The sequence below is a fragment of the Narcine bancroftii genome, chromosome 2, assembly GCF_036971445.1.
Source record: "Narcine bancroftii isolate sNarBan1 chromosome 2, sNarBan1.hap1, whole genome shotgun sequence".
Lineage (NCBI taxonomy): Eukaryota > Metazoa > Chordata > Chondrichthyes > Torpediniformes > Narcinidae > Narcine > Narcine bancroftii.
The window spans coordinates 75,025,293-75,047,223 of NC_091470.1; the positions used below are offsets into that span (position 1 = coordinate 75,025,293).

Genomic DNA, 21,931 nt, shown 5'->3' on the forward strand with positions numbered 1-21,931 from the left:
CCTCTGAGAGGGGAAGGTCAGAGGGGATAGTAAAGACCAGGCAAGGGTCAGAGTGGGAGTCAGTGTGGGGGGGGGGAAGGAAGTAGGGAAGTATTGGAGAGGTCCAAGGATGGAGAAGGGAGGTGGGGGAGGTTGGAGAGGGAGGAGGGTGTTGGGAAGTGCATGGGGGAGGATAGGGGAGGGAGAGGTGTAGGAGGTGTAGCCTGATGGAGAGGGGGAGAAAGAGGATTGGTGGTTGGAGGGCAGGGGGGTGGAGAGTAGGGCAGAGAGGGGGAGATGGGGGTGGAGTAATGGGAGGTTGGAGAAAGAGGAGTGGCAGGTTAGGTAAGTGGGATCCAATAGAGAGATCAGGGGTCCAGATACAGTCTGTGTCGGGAGCCACATGGGATGAGTCAGCGAGGGAAACTCCAGTATCTTCAGCAGGTCCAGTGCTGGAGTCGGCAGTGCTGGCATCAGGAGTTGCAGTGAGTAGGGGGTCAGAGTCTGAGTTGGGTGGGCAGCAGTGGCATGGGGAGCTCTGTCGAGTCAATGACTGGAGCCTGGATACCGGTAGGAGATGGCATCTGTGGCTCCAGTCAGTGGGATGGTGGAGTGGGTGGCCGGGGTCTGGACCTGGGTTGGTGGCTGTGGAAGTGGGAGCTCCAATGTGTAGGTGGCTGGGGTCTGGGTCTCTGTTGGCGGCTGTCGCAATGGGAGCTCCGATTCGTGGGTGACCAAGGCCTGGACTCGGGTCTGAGGCCATGGGGTTGGGAGCTCTATGGTTTATTGTAGTCTCATACTCTACAGAGGGCTTGGGCCCAAAACTTCGATTGCCTTTTACTTCCCATGGATGCTGCAAGGCCTTCTGAGTTTCGCCAGCACATTTATGGACTGCATGATTGCCGATTTTCTTGCTTACATCTATTATTGTGATATTTGTTGAGTGATTAAGTCTGACCAGGTCCTATAAGTTCTTTGAACACAGTTATTGATTCTGTCATGCCCACCAAAGACTCAACATGATGGTGGCTGTTCATTGGTTGGAAGTTGGGTCATGTTCTCAACTCTCTGCAGTGGACCTGTTTGTTTAACATCCTGATTTGACAGATATAATCTGATTATTGCACTCTACTTTGAAGTAGAAACAAAGCAGCAAAATTCTGAGGAAAGTAGGCAAAATTGTGAAGCATCTTAAGGTGATAGTTACACTTTGACCAAAACTTCTGTCTTGTGTCCATTAAGACAGGATGGAGAATTCAGACCACAAATCATTGGGATAAAGATCTTCAAGACTGATCTATAGTTACAAATTTCCTCATGTTGCACCTGTTTTGAGGTGTAATAGCTGACATTACTCCTAACTGGCTTTGGTCTAACTTTGAGATTGATATGGATTGATATTGGTAGATAATGGGGCCCGAGGTCCCTTGGTTTGTTTGTCTGCTGACCCAAGCTAGATCTAGCCATAGTTTGCCAACATTCAAATGGGAAACGAGAGAGGAAGGGGTAGGGAGATAAAAATGGTCCTTTCCAAAAGAAGTAGGGTACAAGTTGACCCTGAATAGTTTACTGACTGTCTGGCAGTGCTGCCAAGAATCCTCTTCAACACCATTGAAGGGAAAAAATATCAAGCAGGTTGGAAAGCATAAACTTCTGTCTCTTCACAGAGCTAAAATCAATTTCACCTTTCCTCTTAACATATCTAATTAACACCTTTTGTCTGTTAGTCTGTACTCCCCCCCGCCCCCCCCCCCCATTCATCCCCCCTTTTTTTCCCCAGCCTTTAATTCAGATGCCTGTCTTTTACTTATAACTTGAGGAAGGCCTCAGGCCTGAAATGTCAGTAATATATCTTTACCTCCTATGGACGCTGCGAGACCTGCCTGAGTTGCTCCAGCAACTATAGTGTTTTGACTATAATTACAGTGTCTGCACACTTTTGTGTTTCACACCAAAAAACTACATCAGCCTAAGGCATTACAATGACACGAAGACACAAGAAAATAATGAATAATGAGAGTTTATTGTCGTATGCATCTATACAGATGCATCGATATAAGAACAGGAGTAGGCCTCTCAGCTACTCAAGTACAACTCAGTTCTTCTTCTGTGTCTTTTCCCACTGTCCTCAATCCCCATCTTTCAAAAATGTATCTACCTCCTCTTTAAACATCCCTGATGATCCCGGCTCCAAATCCTTTGGGGTAGTATTCCTGCAGTTCGCCAGGCCCCACAAGAACAACTTCCTATACATCTCACTTTGCCCTCTTATCACTGAAAGCAGTAAACCCCAACTTTACAACTAAGGCCAGAACAGACGACTGAAAAGGTTTGCTTTAATTTGTGATTGAAATATCCCATGAGACTTCTTAGAAAAGAAATGGGAAAGCAAAGATTTTGGAAGACATTTTACAGCTGAATTGATAGAGGTAAATTGTTTCGAGACATCAGCCATAACTCTGATAGAAGCACTCTTGTCTTGAAGTTTCAAGTCCTAGTTGATATCATCCCTATGCCCAGGTAAACAGCACGTGACAGTATTAAACCAGAGGTGCCCTCGTTTTGGTATAAGACCTTAAGTGGATGTTTTATATGCCTGTCAGGGTTGGCGTTAAAAACACTATGATGTTGTTTCAAAGAGGAACAGGGAAAGTATCCCTGATAAAAATTATAAAAAACTACAAATGTTGAAAAAGAGAAAATGCTGGAAGCACTCAGAAGGTCAGAGAGAGTGAAAAACAATGTTTCAGATTGAAGACCCTTCATTAACACTGGTAAGGAGAGAAAACAAATTATCTGCAGTGTTTTTGTCAATAGCTATTTCTCATGCTCAGTCATTAAAACAGATAATCTGATCGTTTATTGTGATCTGTGTCAACAGGGGTGCAGAGCTAATTTCTTAGGTTCTGAAGCTCTCCAAAGTCAGCAATAAGGTCGTCTCACGAGACCTGGCCTTGGTGGCCACCATGTTGTATAATTGAGAGTGATGTATCTCCATCTCCCACATCTCCATCGGGCACACAAAACTCAAAACGGTCAACCAGTTTACCTATCTCAGCTGCACCATTTCATCAGATGCAAGGATCGACAACGAGATAGACAACAGACTCACCAAGGCAAATAGCGCCTTTGGAAGACTACACAAAAGAGTCTGGAAAAACAACCAACTGAAAAACCTCACAAAGATAAGCGTATACAGAGACATTGTCATACCCACACTCCTGTTCGGCTCCGAATCATGGGTCCTCTACCGGCATCACCTACGGCTCCTAGAACGCTTCCACCAGCGTTGTCTCCGCTCCATCCTCAACATTCATTGGAGCGCTTTCATCCCTAACGTCGAAGTACTTGAGATGGCAGAGGTCGACAGCATCGAGTCCACGCTGCTGAAGATCCAGCTGCGCTGGGTGGGTCACGTCTCCAGAATGGAGGACCATCGCCTTCCCAAGATCGTGTTATATGGCGAGCTCTCCACTGGCCACCGTGACAGAGGTGCACCAAAGAAAAGGTACAAGGACTGCCTAAGGAAATCTCTTGGTGCCTGCCACATTGACCACCACCAGTGGGCTGATATCGCCTCAAACCGTGCATCTTGGCGCCTCACAGTTTGGCGGGCAGCAACCTCCTTTGAAGAAGACCACAGAGCCCACCTCACTGACAAAAGGCAAAGGAGGAAAAACCCAACACCCAACCCCAACCAACCAATTTTCCCCTGCAACCGCTGCAACCGTGTCTGCCTGTCCCGCATCGGACTTGTCAGCCACAAACGAGCCTGCAGCTGACGTGGACTTTTACCCCCTCCATAAATCTTCATCCGCGAAGCCAAGCCAAAGAAGATAATTTAATAATATGACAAAGTATCGTATGGTTGCACTCACTAATTATCATAAAATATAATTATCATCAGTCATGCAGCAATCATGTAATTTACCAATTTAAAACGAATTACCTACTTACCAAGTGCCACCAATGAGAAGTTTCACAATAATTTCCAGGAAGGGTCAGACGTAATATGTTTTCAGGGGTCCGAAGCAACTCTGGTCCTGCTGTCATCAGCAGATCTGTGGTTCCGCAACCATGATGTGACATACGGCTCAGGATTCCATGAATAGAGGAGGTCCATGTAGTTTAACAAACAGAAGTGCTAATACATGATTTATGAGAATTCTTGAGCCTGTTGTTATTATCAAGTTCATGTGACTGAATCCCCTCTCACACTCAGCAGGCCTAATAGGAATAACTTGTGAACAGCTCAGTAATGGGCGTAAATCTTGGGGCATCCACGATCCTCCACATAATCTCTGAAGGCATTTATTACACAGAAAGAAGAAAGTTTAAACCTCTCTCAGAGAGATGATATTGCAGCTTCTCCATAATTAGGCGATATTTCATCAGGGATTTAGTAGGGATTTATACACACTTTGAGGTTCAGAAGTTTAAAAACCTTTCAATGATGTCGTGAACATACAGTGCTGCAAATTGTTTCTAAGACTAGTAAGAAACTGTATATAATTAATGGAGACAATTTTATTGTTGCTTGTTCAGGTTATTTCTCCAAACTTCCCCTTTCAACTGCCTCTTGAGCTTCTAGAGTTTTTGTAGCAGGTTGCTCTTGCTCTATTCATCCTACCCTCAGTGCCTTCCTTTGCAGCTATCATAGCCATCTCCACCTTCCCATTATACATCAATTAATTCAGAAATGGTCTTTCTACCTTCCATTGACAGGTCCAACTTGCTGATTCCCACTTCACAGATGAATTTCCACATCATGAGATGAAGCACCTTGGGATTTTGTTTACTCTCCTGTGCCACCTCAGCCTTATTTTGTAAGAACTTGAAGCACAACAGTTGGTTCACCTCTTCCACAAATCCCAGCTCAAGTTTCCCCAGTCCTCATTTTCCCAGCTGTCCTGGTTTCCCCAGCCCCAGTTTCCTTGACCCCAGTTTTACCACCTGCCCCTGTTTCCCCAGCCCCAGATTCCCATCTGTCCTGGATTCCCCGGCCCCAGATTCCACATCTGTCCCGGTTTCCCCATCTGTGCTGGTTTCCCCAGCTCCATTTTCCCATCTGTCCTGGTTTACCCAGCCCCATTTTCCCCATTGTCCCAGTGTAGAGGTCGTTGAAAGAATCAAAGACTTGTTGATCCAAACCAAGGCTTTTATTAGCAAAAGACAGGAGCTCTTCACAGGTGGCCGACCAGTCCGGAATGATCCGACCTGGCTAGGGACACAACCCTTTAAGGCCCAGACAATAGGCGTGGTTTAGCTCTCAGCCAATCGCTGTAAGCACAGTCTAGATACAGTAACTATATACACTATGTACATTGGTGATAGATCTGTACTATCACACCCAGTTTCCCCATCTGTCCCAGTTTCCCAACCTATCCTGGTTTCTCCAGCCCCAGTTTCCCATCTGTCCCGGATTCCCCAGCCCCAGTTTCCCATCTGTCCTGGTTTCCCCAGCCCCAGTTTCCCCATCTGTCCTGGTTTCCTTGACCCCAGTTTCCCCACCTGGTTTCCTCAGCCCCAGTTCCCCATCTGTCCCGGTTTCCCCAGCCACAGTTTCCTAACTGTCCTGGTTTCCCCAGCCCCAGTTCTCATCTGTCCTGGTTTCCCCAGCCCCAGTTTCCCATCTGTCCCAGTTTCTCGAGCCTTGGTTTCCCATCTGTCCTGGTTTCCCCAGCCCTAGTTTCCCAACTGTCTTGGTTTCCCCAGCCCTAGTTTCCCAACTGTCTTGGTTTCCCCAACCTTCGTTTCCAATCTGTCTTGGTTTCCCCAGCCCAAGTTTCCCATCTGTCCCAGTTTATCCAGCTCCAGTTTCCCATCTGTCCTGGTTTCCCCAGCCCCAGTTTCCTTATCTGTCCCAGTTTCCCCATCTGTCCCGGTTTCCTCATCTGTGCCGGTTTCCCCAACCACATTTCCCCACCTGTCCTGGTTTCCCCAGCCCCAGTTTCCCATCTCTCCCGGTTTTCCCCATCTCCAGTTTCCCATATATCCTGTTTTCCCAGCCCAAGTTCCCCATCTGTCCTGGTTTCCTCAGCCCCAGTTTCTAATCTGTCCTTGTTACCACAGCCCAGGTTTCCCCATCTGACCCAGTTTCCCCAGCCCCAGTTTACCCATCTGTCCTGGTTTCCCAGCCCCATTTTCCCAACTGTCCCGGTTTCCCCAGCCCCAGTTTCCCATCTGTCCTGGTTTCCCCAGCCCCAGTTCCCTATCTGTCCCGATTTCCCCATCTGTCTTGGTTTCCCCAGCCCCAGTTTCCCCATCTGTCCCGGTTTCCCCAGCCTTAGTTTCCCATCTGTCCCAGTTTCCCCAACCCCAGTTTCCTCGGCCCTTGACTTTAGCGTCTCACTTTTTCTCTTTCACTTTACTGTTTCTCTCACTCACTTTTTTGTTGTTTTCCTCTTGAGTTTCTTCCTTTTCTTCTTCCTGCTGCCGTTGCTCAACATCATTCCTTTTGCCATTCTTTTTTCCCAAAATTTTCACACCCAATGTCCTTCATTTTTAGTAATCCTGTGGATCCCATCGTCCAGAGTCTGGATTTTTCATCCTCGTCACCACTCTGTCGCCTTTGGAAATATCACTGTTGGTCACTCAAGACTCAGAGGAGCTGTAATTCATTTGTAGATGGCACCAAACTCCCTGTAGAATGTTACTCCGTGTAGCTAACTTCACGCACACGATCGTGCACACGCTATCCCATAACACTCCCTATCCCCCACCACAGCACCCGCTTTCACAAACTCCTTGCTGTATTTTATATGCAGCTACTGGCGCTGCTGTTAATCCCCTCAGCAGTACTTTAAATTTCCTTTTTGCCATTTCTCACAGAGGTGCTGGAGCGGTTCTCCAATGTACTCCGGCAGCAATGCACAACTGCGCGTCACTTTGCTGCTCATTCATCTGGCAGAAATAGCTTCCTTAATGCAATGAGGTGTTACAATTTGGTTTGATCTGAAAGGATTGCACACAGATTGAGCTGTAACGTTCAAGGAGAACTAGGTGGATAGGGCAGAGCTGGGAATAGTTGGATAGAGAGTTCAATTAGAAAATAAAGTTCAAAGTTCAAGTTCAGCTTTATCGTCTAGAGTACATACAGGACATTACGTGCAACCTTAAGATTCTTTGTCCTGTGGGTGAGGCAGAATTTTTACTTACGGTGGGGGGGGTGGGGTGGTAGTAGTGCAAAAAAATTGTGCTCAACTAAAGTAGAGAGAGATGTAAACAAAGTAAGCCGTGCAAACAAACTGTGCAACACAGAAAATAAATATTCAATAATAAATAACGTGCAAAATCAGAGTCCTTCAATGAGTCTCTGTCGTTGAAGAGTCTGATGGTGGAGGAGTAGCAGCTGTTCCTGAACCTGGTGCTACGTGTCTGTGGCTCCCATACCTCTTTCATGCTGGCAGCTCCAAGAACAGAGCTGGTAGTGTGGATCCTTGAAGATTGCTCCTTGCTCTCCGACAGCAGCGTTCCATGTGAATTTTCTTGAGGGTGGGGAGAATTTAGACCGTCATGTACTAAACTATGTGCACTACCTTTTGTGGGGCTTTCTGCCCCCATACCAGGCCATGATGTGGCCAGTAAGCACACTTTCCACTCTCCGTCTGTAGAAATTTGCCAAGGTTCTTGATATCATACCAAATCTCTGCAAACTCCCGAGGAAGTAAAGGTACTGTTGTCCTTTCTTCACGATGACATTTGTGTGTTGGGTCCAGGGAAGGTCCTCCCAGATAGTGACATCTAGGAATTTAAATTTGCTCACCATCTCCATCTCTGATTCCCCCAATGATCACTGGATTGTTCACCTCTGGTTTTCGCTTCCTAAGTCCACAATCAGCCTTGTACAGACTGCTTTTGGTGACACTGAGTATGAGGCTGTTGTTAGTACACCATTCAGCCAACTTTTCACTCTCTCTCCTGTAGGTTGACAGCACCCTCTTTCATACAACCCACTAATTGTGATATCGATAACAAATTTGTAGATTGTGTAATTGACCTACCGAGCCACACGGTCAAAGTTGTAAAGCGAATAGAACAGGGGGCTAAGAATGCAGCCCTGTGATGCTCCCGTACCAATGAAGATTATATAATCATATAACAATTACAGTACAGAAACAAGCCATCTCGGCCCCTCTAGTCCGCACCAATTTGTGAACTTCACTAGTCCCCCCTACCTGCTCCCTGTCCATAACCCTCCAATCCCCTCACAGCCATGTACTCATCCAACCTTCTTTTAAATTACAAAATTGACCCTGCTACAACCACCTCTTCCAGAAGGCCGTTTCACTCCGTCACCACTCTCTGAGTGAAGAAGCTTCCTCTTATGTTACTTCTAAAGTTTTTCCCCCTAACCCTTGACATATGACCCCTTGTTCCAATCTCACCTAACCTCAATGGGAAAAGCCTATTCACATCTACTCTATCTATCCCCCTCATAATTTTATATACCTCTATCAAAACCCCCCAAAACCTTCTACGCTCCAACCTTCTACCTCCCAGCTCCTATATTCTATGCTTCGATTTATAAAGGCCAGCATACCATAAGCCTTCTTCACCACCCTATCTACATGAGAATCCACTTTCAAAGAATGATGAACCATTATTCCAAGACCTCTCTGTTCCCCTGCATTCCTCAGTGCCCTCCCCTTCACTGCATATGTCCTGTTTTGATTATTCTTCCCAAAATGAAGCACTTTGCACTTATCTACTATGGAGGAGATGTTCTTACCAATCCTCATTCATTGTGGAAATCCAGGATCCAATTACACAGTGGGGTGTTGAGGCCCAGGTCTTGGAGATTGCTGATCAGTTTATCAAATATTAGGCAGAATAAGTTTCTCTGCGCTGTATCATTCTATAAGAGCAAACTCTTTGTGGGAGAAATGGATGGAATGTTAAAAAATATACTAAGAGAACAGAAACCCTTCCCAATATAACAATGCCATAATTAATGTATACAGTATTTATTCTTTTTTCTATGTGATTATCTGCTTTATACTTGGCACGAAAATGCATTCAGGAACTTTCTTGAACTTCTCCAGATGGCAACAATTATACCACTCCACAGATAAAGAAATTTTTTTCCCGAAATTAATTGACTAATGCTTTACTTTTCTTGATGGCCCTGCAGTTCAGGTCTTCTGCTGGGAACACCGTTAAATTGAAGTGAAATCGCAAAGAACCTTATGAGAATAAGTGGAACACGTGAAAAGATAGCAGCACGCGAAGAAGGAAAATCTGAAAATATTCCATAAAAATATAAAGTGAAGAAGAATTAACACGTTTAACACAACAATCTGGGTTCGAATTTCCCACTGTCTATAAGGAGTTTCCCTGTTTTCCCATGACGGCATGGATTTTCTCCAGTTGGTCCAGTTTCCTCCCATGTTCCAACGTCATACAGGGTCACATGGGTGCATTTAGATGACATCGGTTTGTAAGCCTGTTACTTTACTATATCCCTAATTTAAAAAGAAAGTGGAAGAGTTGGACCAGTTAGAGTTCAATTTATAATTTGAATATGGAGGCATAGGGGAAGTTTCAAATGAATACTTTGCATCTGCCTTCATGATAGAGGGGAATGATGCAGGCTTTGATATTAGAGCAATATGCTCATGGTGTCCTTTTGTATTGCATTCCACGGTGTCAAGTAACAAGATCGAGCCACCAACAAAATATCCTTTACTGAAAGCAGTCATCACCCAACTCATAGAAACGCTGGGACAACCATGTGACTAAAGTTATATTGTATGGTAAAAGATATACTCACATTCATTTATATTTACATTACTTGAAAATAGTAGCAAACCAATGCAAATTACCACAAAACTAGAACATGCAATGATGGATTGCCTTTGGCAGAGAGGGCATGTCAAACAGAATAATAACTTGCCCTTTCTGCCAAAGGCAATCCATCATTGCACGTTCTTCCACCATGTTCTAGTTTCTAACTGAAGGAGATTCCTAACTTTTCAGAGAAGCAAGGGAGACATATGAGAGGGATTGATTGTTGGAAAGTTATTGAAATGTTTTGCTCAGGGAGTGCATCCATCAACATTTTAAAAGATGAAGGGTTATTAAGGCAGCCTGGATTTGTCAGGGGGAAAAGGCTGCTTTAGATTAATGATTGAAGCGTTTGCAGTGGTAGGACAGAAGGTTGTCTACCTCGATATTAGCAAGGCAGACAGATTGAGAAAATGAAATCTTGAGAGATCCATGGGAAGTGGGGAAGATGGATTAAAAATCTGTCTCAGTGGGAGAAAGAAAAAGAATAATGTCTTGCAGAGCATTTAGTCACACAGGAGAGATAGGCTCAGGAGTTTTTCTTGACTTAATATGGGGTCTCCTTGTTTTTTTTTTGTGTGGCATAAATTAATAATTGGGACAAATATGGGGGCCATGTTTGAGGTTTGCTGACAATTCCAAAATTAGCTGCGTGACAATGGAGGAGAAAAAATGTTAGATTGCAGATAGCAATAGAGTGAAGGAGTGGGCACAGAAGTAGTGAGTGGAACTCAATCCAGGGGAGTGTGATGGATATGAGAAGGGCAGCCAATGCAGTGGTTGTGCACTGGATCAGCGTGCAGGCTCAGCAGGACAGCTGTCGAAGGCAGTGAAGAGGGCAATAAGCATTTCTTTGCCTTTATTGGTCAAGGCATTGCACTCAAGAGCAGGAGGATCATGCTAGAACTGCATAAAGCACCCAGATGTGTACAGTTCTGATCTCTACATCAGAGGAAGGATGTGGTGAGGCTGGAGAAAACACAGAGAGGATTTTCAAGGGTATTGCAGGGATGGAGGATTAAACGTAATTTCTAGCACCTACAGTTCTTTTGAATGCTGGAGAAATATAGATATCAGGTGTGGTTGAGTGGCAGAGGTGTTTAATCAGAATGAAGGAGATCAATGGGAGACTAAATTGAGTCATAAACATATATTTCTTGGTAGAAATGTCAATAATTACGGGGCATAAATTGAAAGATAATTGGTTGAAGGACCAGAGGAAGCAGCAATGTGTTCATTGTAAGATCGGTTGGGTTCCTGGGGAAGAATCTACTACCAACCTACCTGTCTACTGGCTGGATGATGGGAAGATGAAGTGGCCAAAATTGCTCCTTCTTTCCAGCAGGGAACAATGAGATAACTGTTCTCCTTTCTGTGCAACAAATTTCTAAAATATTAATCCATCTGAGCTGTTTGATCTTTACACATCTGTTCCATAAGTTTCTTTTGATATAGTTCTCTCTTCTACTAACAACACACTTATCAGTCTGATGTCTTCTAGAATTCTTGAATTCTACTTGTTTAAGTTTTTTTGTTGCATTATATACTGTTCATTGAAAAGGAAGGGGACCATGTTGTAATTATAGTGATCATGGTTGCAAAGCAACTAGCAATGCCTTACTGTTTGATTAGACTTGGCTGCCAGCAGGAAGCTGAAACACATTATGCTGTATCTGTACTGAAGACTTGCAGCCTCGTGCCCTGCCTCATGATGCTCTTTACAACAACTTTAAAGTAAAGAACCTTTTCCTTCATCTTAAGAATTCACACATACGAATACAAGATGAAGCATGGTGTCAAAAGTGGGATGAAAGGAAATTAAAAGGAAATACTTTAAAGGTAAAATCTAAAGTCAGCAACTGATCAGTGAAGAGAAGCTAACACAGTGAAAATTGCAAGGATTACATCCAGCAGCGAAACTTCAGCTGACAGGTAATGTGGCTAAAAACTGGAACAGATTTAAATAGCGTTTTGGATTGTATTTATTGGCAGTTGGAGCTGATGAGAAAAGTGATAAAGTGAAAGCATCAGTTTTCTTACACTCCGTGGGTGATGAAGCCCTGAAGGTGTTTAAAAACTTCACATTTGCTGCTGAAAGAGAGAAAATGACACTGGAAAAAATAAAGGAACAGTTTGAGGCATACTGCATAACTAAACGTAACATGACATTTGAAAGGCACAGAATTTTCACATGTGTACAGAAAATGGAAGAAAGAATTGATCAGTATGTGACTGAATTGAGAAACAAAGCAAAATATGTGAATTTGGTATTCAGATAGACTAAGGGAAAGACTGCTAAGAGAGTAAAATCTAGACCTGTAAAAAGCCATAGCACTCTGTAGAGCTGAAGAAACTGTAAAAACACAGGCAAAACAACTGTTCAGTGAAACTAGCTGCAATGTGGATGCAGTGAGCAAGAACAGACATAAACCATTTAACAAAGAGCATGCCAAAGTGGAAAGAGAGGCATGGCTAGTGAACAAAAGTGAAAGAGTCAATTGAAAGCCATGTCATCGACGAGGTACACAACACCTACAAAAAAATTGTCCAGTGTTACGAGCACAGAGGACCACAAAACCCAGCAACAATAGATATCCATCAAGACAAATGGTTACTTAAACAAAAATTGCCTTTAATTATCTTTAAACATGAAAATAGATTCAAATTTTAACTTAACTTTATTGACTTACTTAACCTAATTTAACCCCCTTCTAATTCTAAGCGCATGTGTGTGTAAGTTCAGAAAAGTTATTTGGTTCACAGTCCAATCTCACATCTCATTCCTCCAAGCTCCCTGGTTGCAGGCAATTCTTATACTGTGCACAGAATTTAACATTTATAAAGTTCACTAGGCTTTGATGCTTGAAAGCTCAGGAAGGTTCTTGTCAGTTTTCAGAGAGAGATATGTTGTTCCTTAACATCCACAACTGATGTACTTCCATCAGGCACTTCAGTATCTTGCTGATGAAACTTGCCCCCTTCAGGGTTCTCCAGATGATAACCTCTTTCTTTCAGGTCACCACAGAGTTCCTTCTTGTTTCCCTTATTCCAAGTGAAACATTAGACATCCAGTCCTCTCTTCTTGCATGAACCACAAGGACTTTGACCAGGCTGTCTTATAAATAGGCTTTCCATAAGCTTGCCAGCTTGTCCTGTTCCAGTCCCAGCTGCTTCTCTTGGCTGTAACACTAAACAAGTGATCTCTGAGTGTGCGTTTGTGTGTGTGTGTGTGTGTGTGTGTGTGTGTGTGTGTGTGTGTGTGTGTGTGTGTGTGTGTGTGTGTGTGTGTGTGTGTGTGTGTGTGTCCCTCTCTCTCTCTCTCTCTCTCTCTCTCTCTCTCTCTCTCTCTCTCTCTGACTCTGAGAGAAAGCCTGTTTGACTCCCTCTGCAAGTTCTCTTCCAGATATGATGTGGCTCTAACAAGCTCTTTCATCTTTTGCCTTTTGTAAACAACAATCCATTAGTGAAGTCTCTTGGGCACTCTTCAAAGCTCTTGCAAAAGCTGTGAGGCCCTGATATGTCTAGCATGGGACAGAGCTCCAGTATTTTAAATAAGATCTGTTTTAAAGTTTTTGTATGTTACCTACTCTCCCAAAAACATATCTATATACTCTATGTACTCTGATACACCAGCATATGGTAAAACATGCTATATGTGCAAAAAAAGCAACCATTATGCCCGTTGCTGTAGGAACCAAGTGCAACAAAGCAAGGTTCATGCAGTAGACAAAAGGGAGATGAAGGAATTCTATGTAGATGTTGTGACTGAAGAAAAGAAAGAAAACAGAGACTGGATGTTGCGATTAAAAGTGAATGACATATACATTTCAGTTCAATTGGATACTGGAGCACAAATGAGTGTAATATCAGAGGCTGATTTTAAGAAGATTGGACCCAGACCAAAGAGGTATGGAACAAAAGTGAAGGTGACAGGATTTTCAGGTACCAATATACCAGTGCAAGGAGAATGCATGGTCAAAGTGGACAAAGAGCACATGTTAGCATTCATCTTGGTACCAAAGGATATATAGGCCATACTAGGTTTAATAGTCTGTGAGAAACTGAACTGGTAAAAAGAGTCCTTGTCATGGAAAGCAAAGGAGAGACAGTCTAAGATGAATTCATGAAAGAGTACAAGGACCTATTTTAGGGTCTAGGCTGTCTTCCATGAGACCACAAGATTAGAGTGGATAAATGTGTGCCACTGATAATACATTCATGCAGAAAAGTTCCATTTGCACTTCAAAAGCAACTAAAGGCAGAATTGGACTGGAGGAAAGCCTGAACGTGATTCAGAAGATAGATAAGCCAATGGAATGGGTGAGTTCTCTCATTGTTGTGGACAAAAAGAATGGAAAGCTTAGAATTTGCCTGGATCCAAGAGATCAAAACAGAACAATAAAGAGAGAACACTTTAAGGTTTCGACGCTTGAAGAATCATGTCACAGTTTGTAAATGAAAAGTTTTTCAGCAAGTTAGATGCATCATCAGGATTTTGGCAGTTAAAATTAGATGAAGCAAGTTCAAGACTGTACACGTTCAATAGTCCATTTGGCGATTCCTAAGGTGACCATTCGGAATTGCCTCAGCTCCTGAAGTGTATCACAAAACTATCCACATGTTCTGTGCGCACTTGGACAGAGATGATGCCTCAATGGATGACATCATAGAGTGGGGATCCACAAGAATGGAGCATGATGAGAGACTAAGGAAAATGCTGGAAGCAACAAGGAAACCAAACCTGAAGCTGAATAGAGAGAAACGCCAGGTCAGTTTGACAGAACTAACATTTGAAGGAGATATTATTGGCAGTGAGGGCATCAGACCAGATCCCAGAAAGGTGTCCGCCATTGGGAACATTCCAAGGTCACAATGCATAAAGGACGTACAACTATATGGTCAACTATATGAGTAAATTCCTATCCAACCTCTCAGAAAAGATGACTTCATTGAGAAGACTAACAGAAAAGAACATTGAATGGGAGCGGAATCATGAATATGAAAAGTCATGGAGTGAACTAAAGAAACTGCTCACAGAGGAACAAGTTCTGAGGTTTCAAGATCTCATCAGACGCATCACATAGTGGGCTCGGTGCAGTTCTTCTGCAAAAATATGATGACTGGCAACCCATTGCGTATGAATCACGGTCAATGACAGACGTGGAAACGCGATACACTCAAATTGGAAAGGAGCTGCACAGCATCACATACGCCTGTGAAAGATTTCATCAGTTTGTGTCAGGACAAGCAATCATAAACCCTTGATTGCACTGCTCTAAAAGCCATTAAATGAATGTCCACTTTGAATACAAAGAACAATGATTAGGCTGCAACACTATACACCGAATGTAGCGTACACTCCGGGTAAGCTAATGTACACTGCAGACACATTGTCTAGACCTGTTAATACAAGAGAGCCTGCAAACACCAAAATAGATAAAGACGTGAATGCCTTCGTGGACATGATCACAAGTGCACCGCCTATATCAGGTGCAAAAATTAAGCTCATAAAGTCAGAGACAAACAAAGATAAAACACTGAGACAAAACACCTGAGATGATGGCCCAAATGAAGCTGGACTGCTCACCTGATGTTTCAGAGTACTGAAACTGCAGGGCAGAACTATCAGTGGTTGAAGACATCATCTACAAAAGAAGCAAAATCCTTATCCCAAAGAGTCTGAGAAAAGAGATACTAAAAAGGATCCATGGAGGACATCTCGGAATCGAAAAGTGAAAGAAAAGAGCATGAGAGGTGATGTACTGGCCACGAATCAACAATAATATAACAAATGAAGTGTCAAACTGTACAATATGCCGGAAATATCAAGCAAGCAATCCTCCAGAACCATTAAAGCCAAACCCAGCACCATACAGACCTTATCAGAAGGTAGGCACTGACCTATTCAAATGTCAAGGGAAGGACTATCTTGTCACAGACGATTACTCCTTGTATCCAGAGGTGTTTAGACTGAACACCACCACTGCAGATGCTGTAATAACAGATATGAAAGCCATATTATCCAGACAAAGCATGGCAAGCGAAGTCTTCACAAACAATGGACCCCAGTTTTGCAATTCAAAGTTCCAACAGTTTACCAAAGAGTGGGACTTTGTACACACCACATCAAGTCCTTATTTTCCACAATCCAATGGTCTAGTGGAAAAATCAGTACAAACAGTGAAAAGACTGATGAACAAGGAAAAGACAGTGCAACGGACTTCTACCAGAGCTTGCTAGTATACAGCACAATGCCACTCGAGTATGGTATATCACCAGCACATCTCCTCATGGGACGTAGGCTAAGATCAAACCTACCCATTCAGGAGAACCACCTAAAAACAAAAGATGGGGAGAAAATGAGGAAGTTCAAAGAACAACAAAGAAAAGCAAAAGTATTACTTTGACAGAGGAACAAAAAACCTACTGGAACTCCACATTGGTGACCAAGTAAGTTTAAAAGATTAAACAAACTTATGGACTCAAAAGGGAACTGGACTTAATGAAGTCCAACCAAGATCTTATACCATTCAGACAGATAAAAATGTTGTTCTGTGAAGAAATCATCAAGATCTCAAATGGGACCAGCCACAATAGATGGAAAGACAGATACTGTTGAACAACCTGAATACACAGCTGAGAAAACATCGTCTGAGGCAACAACTCAGATTCAAGGACAATCAATCAGGAGATCGTCAAGACATGTGAATCTTCCTAAGAGACTCAATGAACACATTTAAAGACTCCTGTTATAGAATGAAGTAATGCTATCTTATGTTTTAGTGTATGTAAAGGTGAACACACAAAACAAGTTTTAAAAATGTTAACAATGTTGATAATAATGAAAATGTAAGTTCTTGACATTAAAGTTAAAATTGCAGTTTATACAAAGAAAACTTGTTAGTTAAAAGTAAGCTACTTTTGTTTGAAGAAAGGGAGATGTTATGATAGTGAACATGTTTGCAAGGCAATGCCTTACTGATTGATTAGACTTCTCTGCCACCAGGGGCTGACACACAGTACGCAAATCTGTAATGGAGACTTGCAGCCTCATGGCCTGCCTCATGTGCTGTTTACAACAACTTTAAAGTTAAACTTGAAAGAACCCTTTCCTTCATCCATGTGTTGTCTAAGAACTCACACATATGAATACAAGATGAAATACATGGTAGACCTTATATTGGCAAAGGAGACCTGTTGGGTGATAGAGTTTCAATGGGGGAACATTTGGAGAACAGTGATCACTACTCCTTAACTTTCAAGATAGGTATGGACAAGGATAGGCCTGGGCCTTGTGGAAATGTTAAATTGGGGAGTGGGTGCAAACTATGGCATTATTGGACAGGAACTGGGGAGTTAATTGGGAGCAGCTGTTATTAGGTAAACCCACAATTGAAGTGTGGCAGTTGTTCAAGGACCAACTGATTAAGAGGGCAGAAATTGCACATTCCATTGAAAAGGAAGGGTAAGGATAGCATGATCAGAAAATGTTAGATGACAAGAGAGGTTATGAACTTAGTCAAGAAGGAAAAGGAGGCATATGTATGGTTCAGGAAGTTACAATTTCCCTCCCTGTAATGTCCTCCTTTTACTTCCTCATTCTTCCTCCTTTTCTCCTCCTCCACCTTGCTTTATGACTTCTCCAACTCTCCTTCCAACTCACCCACCTTGCTTTCCGACTACAGGCCATCTTGCCAAGCTATTTTCCCACCAAATCCCCTCTGGCCACACTGCTCCTGGAGTCCTCCAGGCCTGACACTTCCAACGCCCTCCAATGCCTTGGAACCAACCTCTTCATGCTCGCCAGTTGGAGCGGCCTTATCAGGTAAGTCCTTGTCTTAAGCCAACTCCTCCTCGACTTGGCTCCCCCCCACATCGGGTCCCTGACTTTCCCCTGACTGGTGAGTCCCATGGGACAGGGTGTCCGGGGGCTTGTTAAGTTTGCTAGGCCTATATAGGATATTGTAGTTATAGGTGGACAGTTCAATTCTCCACCTGAGGATTTTATCATTCTTGATTTTACCCCTCTGCTTGTTGTTGAACTTGAAAGCTCCCATCATTACCCGCGTCACTGTCTACTACTCTATTTGACTCCCCCAACCTCGGGTTCCTGACTCTCCCACGCCCAACAGTGCTCCCTTCGACACCCGTGTTGATGTCCACTTCTCCTTAGTTCGCTTCCCTGAACTGTCCGCACTGACAGCGCCCCCATCGTTACCTGCATCGCTGTCAGGTCCTCTTCGACTGGACCCCACCCCCGACCTTGGGACTCTGCGTTTCCCATGCCCAACAGCGTTCTCGTCGCTTCGATCGCGTCCTTCCTCCGGCCCTCTTGAGATCCAACCTTATCAGGGCCATCCTATCTCTCCCTCCTGAGTGAGTCCTGTTCCCTCGGGAAGCTTCAGGGCTCCGTTGTCACTACCACTGCCGCTAACATCCCACTAGACCCTGGGTCGGCCTCTCCACCTCCACATGTGGTGAATCTCTTCCTCCATCCTGTCTCTTCATTGTTTTTCCCTTTTTTTCTTTCCCTTCTCACTCTTCTATTCATATTTTTGAATGGCTTCCTTCTTTTTGGGGTCTTTTAATTTTAGGGGATCTTCTTGCATCTATCCTTTATTCTCTTTACCTCGGGGAGCTCTTGGTCACCCTACAAACCCCTCACCGCCATCTTGGATCTCTTCGGTAGGTTACTTCTTAACTGTAAGTTACCCCCTCGTAAATTATCTCTGTAAGTTAGATGAATAATCAATGAGGGGTTGATGGGCATGTGTGAGAGGGAATGTGCGAAACATAAAAGTCAACAGGCACTGTGATTGTAGTAACAGCACAGAAATGCTGGAGGAGCTCAGCAGGTCTTGCAGGCTCCATTACAAAAGTTTCGAGCCTGAGCCCTTCTTCAAGGGAATGTGTTGCAGGGAGTGAGGGTAGTGGGTTGACCCAGAATGGGAACAGCATGGACTTTACAGGCCAAATGGCCTCCTATGTTGTTATAAGTACAAGCTGGGTTTGTAAATGCTTTGGGAATTAGCTATGAAAGGCTGCTGGATAAATATAGAAAATTTGATTTATATACCTCGTTTTATGGTAAATTATTTAACATTTCTTCCATTGTGCTGTCATTACTGATGAACTTTATTATATGTATCCCTTATCCCCCTTCCTGAATTTTACTTTCTTACTTATCCATGGTGATTTCATTTTATATTCTTTAATATAGTTCTGAAGCTATCCAGAAACCTCTGCTGGAAAGGATGCCTTGATATTCAACATCAGTCTCTCTTGGCCAAGCAAGAGTCTGCTGTAATTCATTATCATATTTCAACATCATCATCCATAAAGACTCTCACAGGAGTTAGGTACTGAAGGTCAGCTGGCATAGGCAACTGGACCGCAGCAGTACTTCTGCAAGGAAACGGAGGAGAAACTCAGAGGAAAGATGGATGAAAGGAATAAAACGGATCCAATCTTTTTTTTAAAAAAAATCTACCCTCATGTGTTTCTGGTATGATTTGAAAGTTTATCGTCGTACGCACAAGTCCAGTGAGCAGCTCCGACCAAGTTCTGCCTGAAGAGGAGGCATTGTATAGTGAAAGGCGGTGTTGATTTAGTGAATATTTGCCTCATAAAATACTGACTTTTGAAAACCCACCCCGTATAATCCTGGTACATTTACAATTTTTTTCCAGTCCAATGTTAGTGGAATTGGGAGAAAAGGAATTGAGATCTCAGTTGCCAGTACCTCAAATTTCTTTGGGAAGCTCAACCAAAAAAAAATGGATTGGGAAAATGCTGTCTGAACTTTTGAGGAATAAGAAGTGGCTAATTTGCATGATTTCAATAGGAACTTCAGTTATAGTGAGGTTAGTGGGCACATAATGAGGTTACAGTGGTTTTCAGTGCTTTACTGCAGAATGCTGTTAGAGTTTATACATTTGTCAGACTTATTTCACTTTTTCTGAAGTAGATGCAAGTGCTGTTATATGGGATCAGCTCGTGTGTTCAGGGATGGGATGTGGTTCATAAATAGCACAGGTAATTCTGTCAATTGGGACCTGATTCTGTGCTACTCAAATGTCCAATGGTCCCACCTGACATCTGTAGCCTGGGATTCTCGATTCTGAGGACCTCTGGTAGGTTATCCTGTTTTGGGTGTATACTCGTTACTTGTTCCCAATACTCTTTGGAGGGGGTGTTATTTCTAGCACAACTACCACCTCACAAGGCCTTGAAGGATGACAATTTCCCCCCCCCCACCCAACCATACATTGTCAACTCTTCCTGATGACTGAAGGACTCAGAGAGCATGCAAACAGGCCTTTCTGCCCATCAAATCTGCACTAAATCTATTTTATGCTCCTCCATATTCCTGTCAACTTCCCCTTCTAAAAAAAAACTCCTACCACACCCCTACACTGGAGGTAATTTGCAGTGGTTAATTAACCCACAAGTCTTTGGGGTGTGGGGGGAAACCCACATGGTCACAGGAAGAATAGACCAACTCCACACAGACAGCGGCAGAGGTGAGGATCAAAGTCGCGTCACTGGTGGTGTGAGAGAGCAGCACTACTTGATGCTTTTTAAAAGACAAAGGAGTGACACTCAGCAGAGGAAAAATTAGTTCCAAAATTTTGTTGAAAAAGGACCAGCAAGGATGAAAACTTGGACACCTTTAAAATACTAAAGCAGTGTGGTTAGCACAACACTATAACAGTGCTAGCGACCCAGGTTTGAATCCGACGCTGCCTGCAAGGAGTTTATATGTTTTCCCCAGGGCCGTGAGGGTTTCCTCTGGGTATGGAGCTATCAGGTTAATTCGTCATATGATTGTATTTGGGTGGCGCTGGCCGGGAAGAGCCTGTTACTTTGCGGTATCTCTAAATTAAATGTGGTATATCTAAATTTTAAAAAAACAGCTGAAAGAGTTTACACATCCCCACCATTCATAATCAATGGTAATTAAAAGCCATTCCAAAAGTGAGTGTCGAGACTAAAGGACATCAACATTATACTTCAACTCAAACGCCATAGAGAAACTCAGCAGGTCAGATGCGAATCAAAGGGATATAATCAATGACCAGGCAGGAGCAAAAGTAGGCAGGCACCTGAATAAAAATGTGGGGGGAGGAGAGGAGAAGGGCAGGGGGCGTGCACAGACCAATAGGCAAGAGGTCGTAATTGGATGAGAGGGAGACAAACACTGAGAAGTGATCAGGGAGAGGGTAGTTCTCTGGAGAGGGAAGTGGTTGGAGAGCTGAAGGAAAGGAGACAGATGGACAAGGAAAGAGCAAGAGATGGTGGAGGGCCTGACTGAAACTAATGTTAATGCCATCTGACTGGAAAGTGCCCAGATGGAATATCAGGTGCCATTTCTCCAATTTGTGGGTAGTCATGGTTTGGCAGTGAGCCAAACATGAACAGGCATGTAGATGAGAGATTGGGGTGTGGAATTAAAATGGTTGGCCACTGGAAAGTCTTCATTATTGCAGTGGACAGAATGCAAGTGCTCAGTGAAGTGATCTCCCTGTCTGCATCCAGTCTCTCTGATGTAGAGACCAACCACGACAGGAGCACTGGATGCAGAAGATGACCCTGAAGATTCACAAGTGAAGTGTTGCTTCACTTGGAAGGAATGATTTGGAGTTAGAATTAAAATGGTTGGCCACTGTTAAGTCCCCATTATTGCAATGGACAGAATGCAAGTGCTCAGTGAAGTGATCTCCCTGTCTGCATCCAGTCTCTCTGATGTAGAGAAGGCCAAGAAAGGAACACCAGATGCAGTCCCTGCAGATTCATGTGAAGTATTGCTTCACTTGAAAAAACTATTTGGAGCCCCAAATGGTGGTGAGGGAATAGATGTGGATGCAAGTGTAGCAGTTCCTGGGGTAGGTAACGACAGAGCAATTTGTGGGAAGGGATGAGTGGGCCAGGGAATCCAAGAGGGAGCAGTCCCTGCAGAAATCAGGGAGGGGAGGAGAGGGGAAGATGTGTCTGGTGCTGGGATCATGATGTAGGCAGCAGAAATTGCAGAAGATATATTGGCTATGGAGCCTGGTAGGGTGAATGATAAGGACAAGAGGGATCCTGTTCCTGTTGCATCTAGAGGCAGAGGGGGCCAGAACAGATGTGCAGGAAATCGAGATGCAGTGCTGCCGGAACTCACTGG

General features: G+C 43.7%; 1 protein-coding gene across 5 annotated transcripts in view; it reads right to left on the minus strand.

Annotated features, from left to right (window-relative positions):
• The window catches only part of LOC138753754 (bcl-2-modifying factor-like), a 149,640-nt gene that overhangs the window by 52,906 nt on the left and 74,803 nt on the right, over positions 1–21,931 (minus strand). The window lies entirely within an intron of this gene.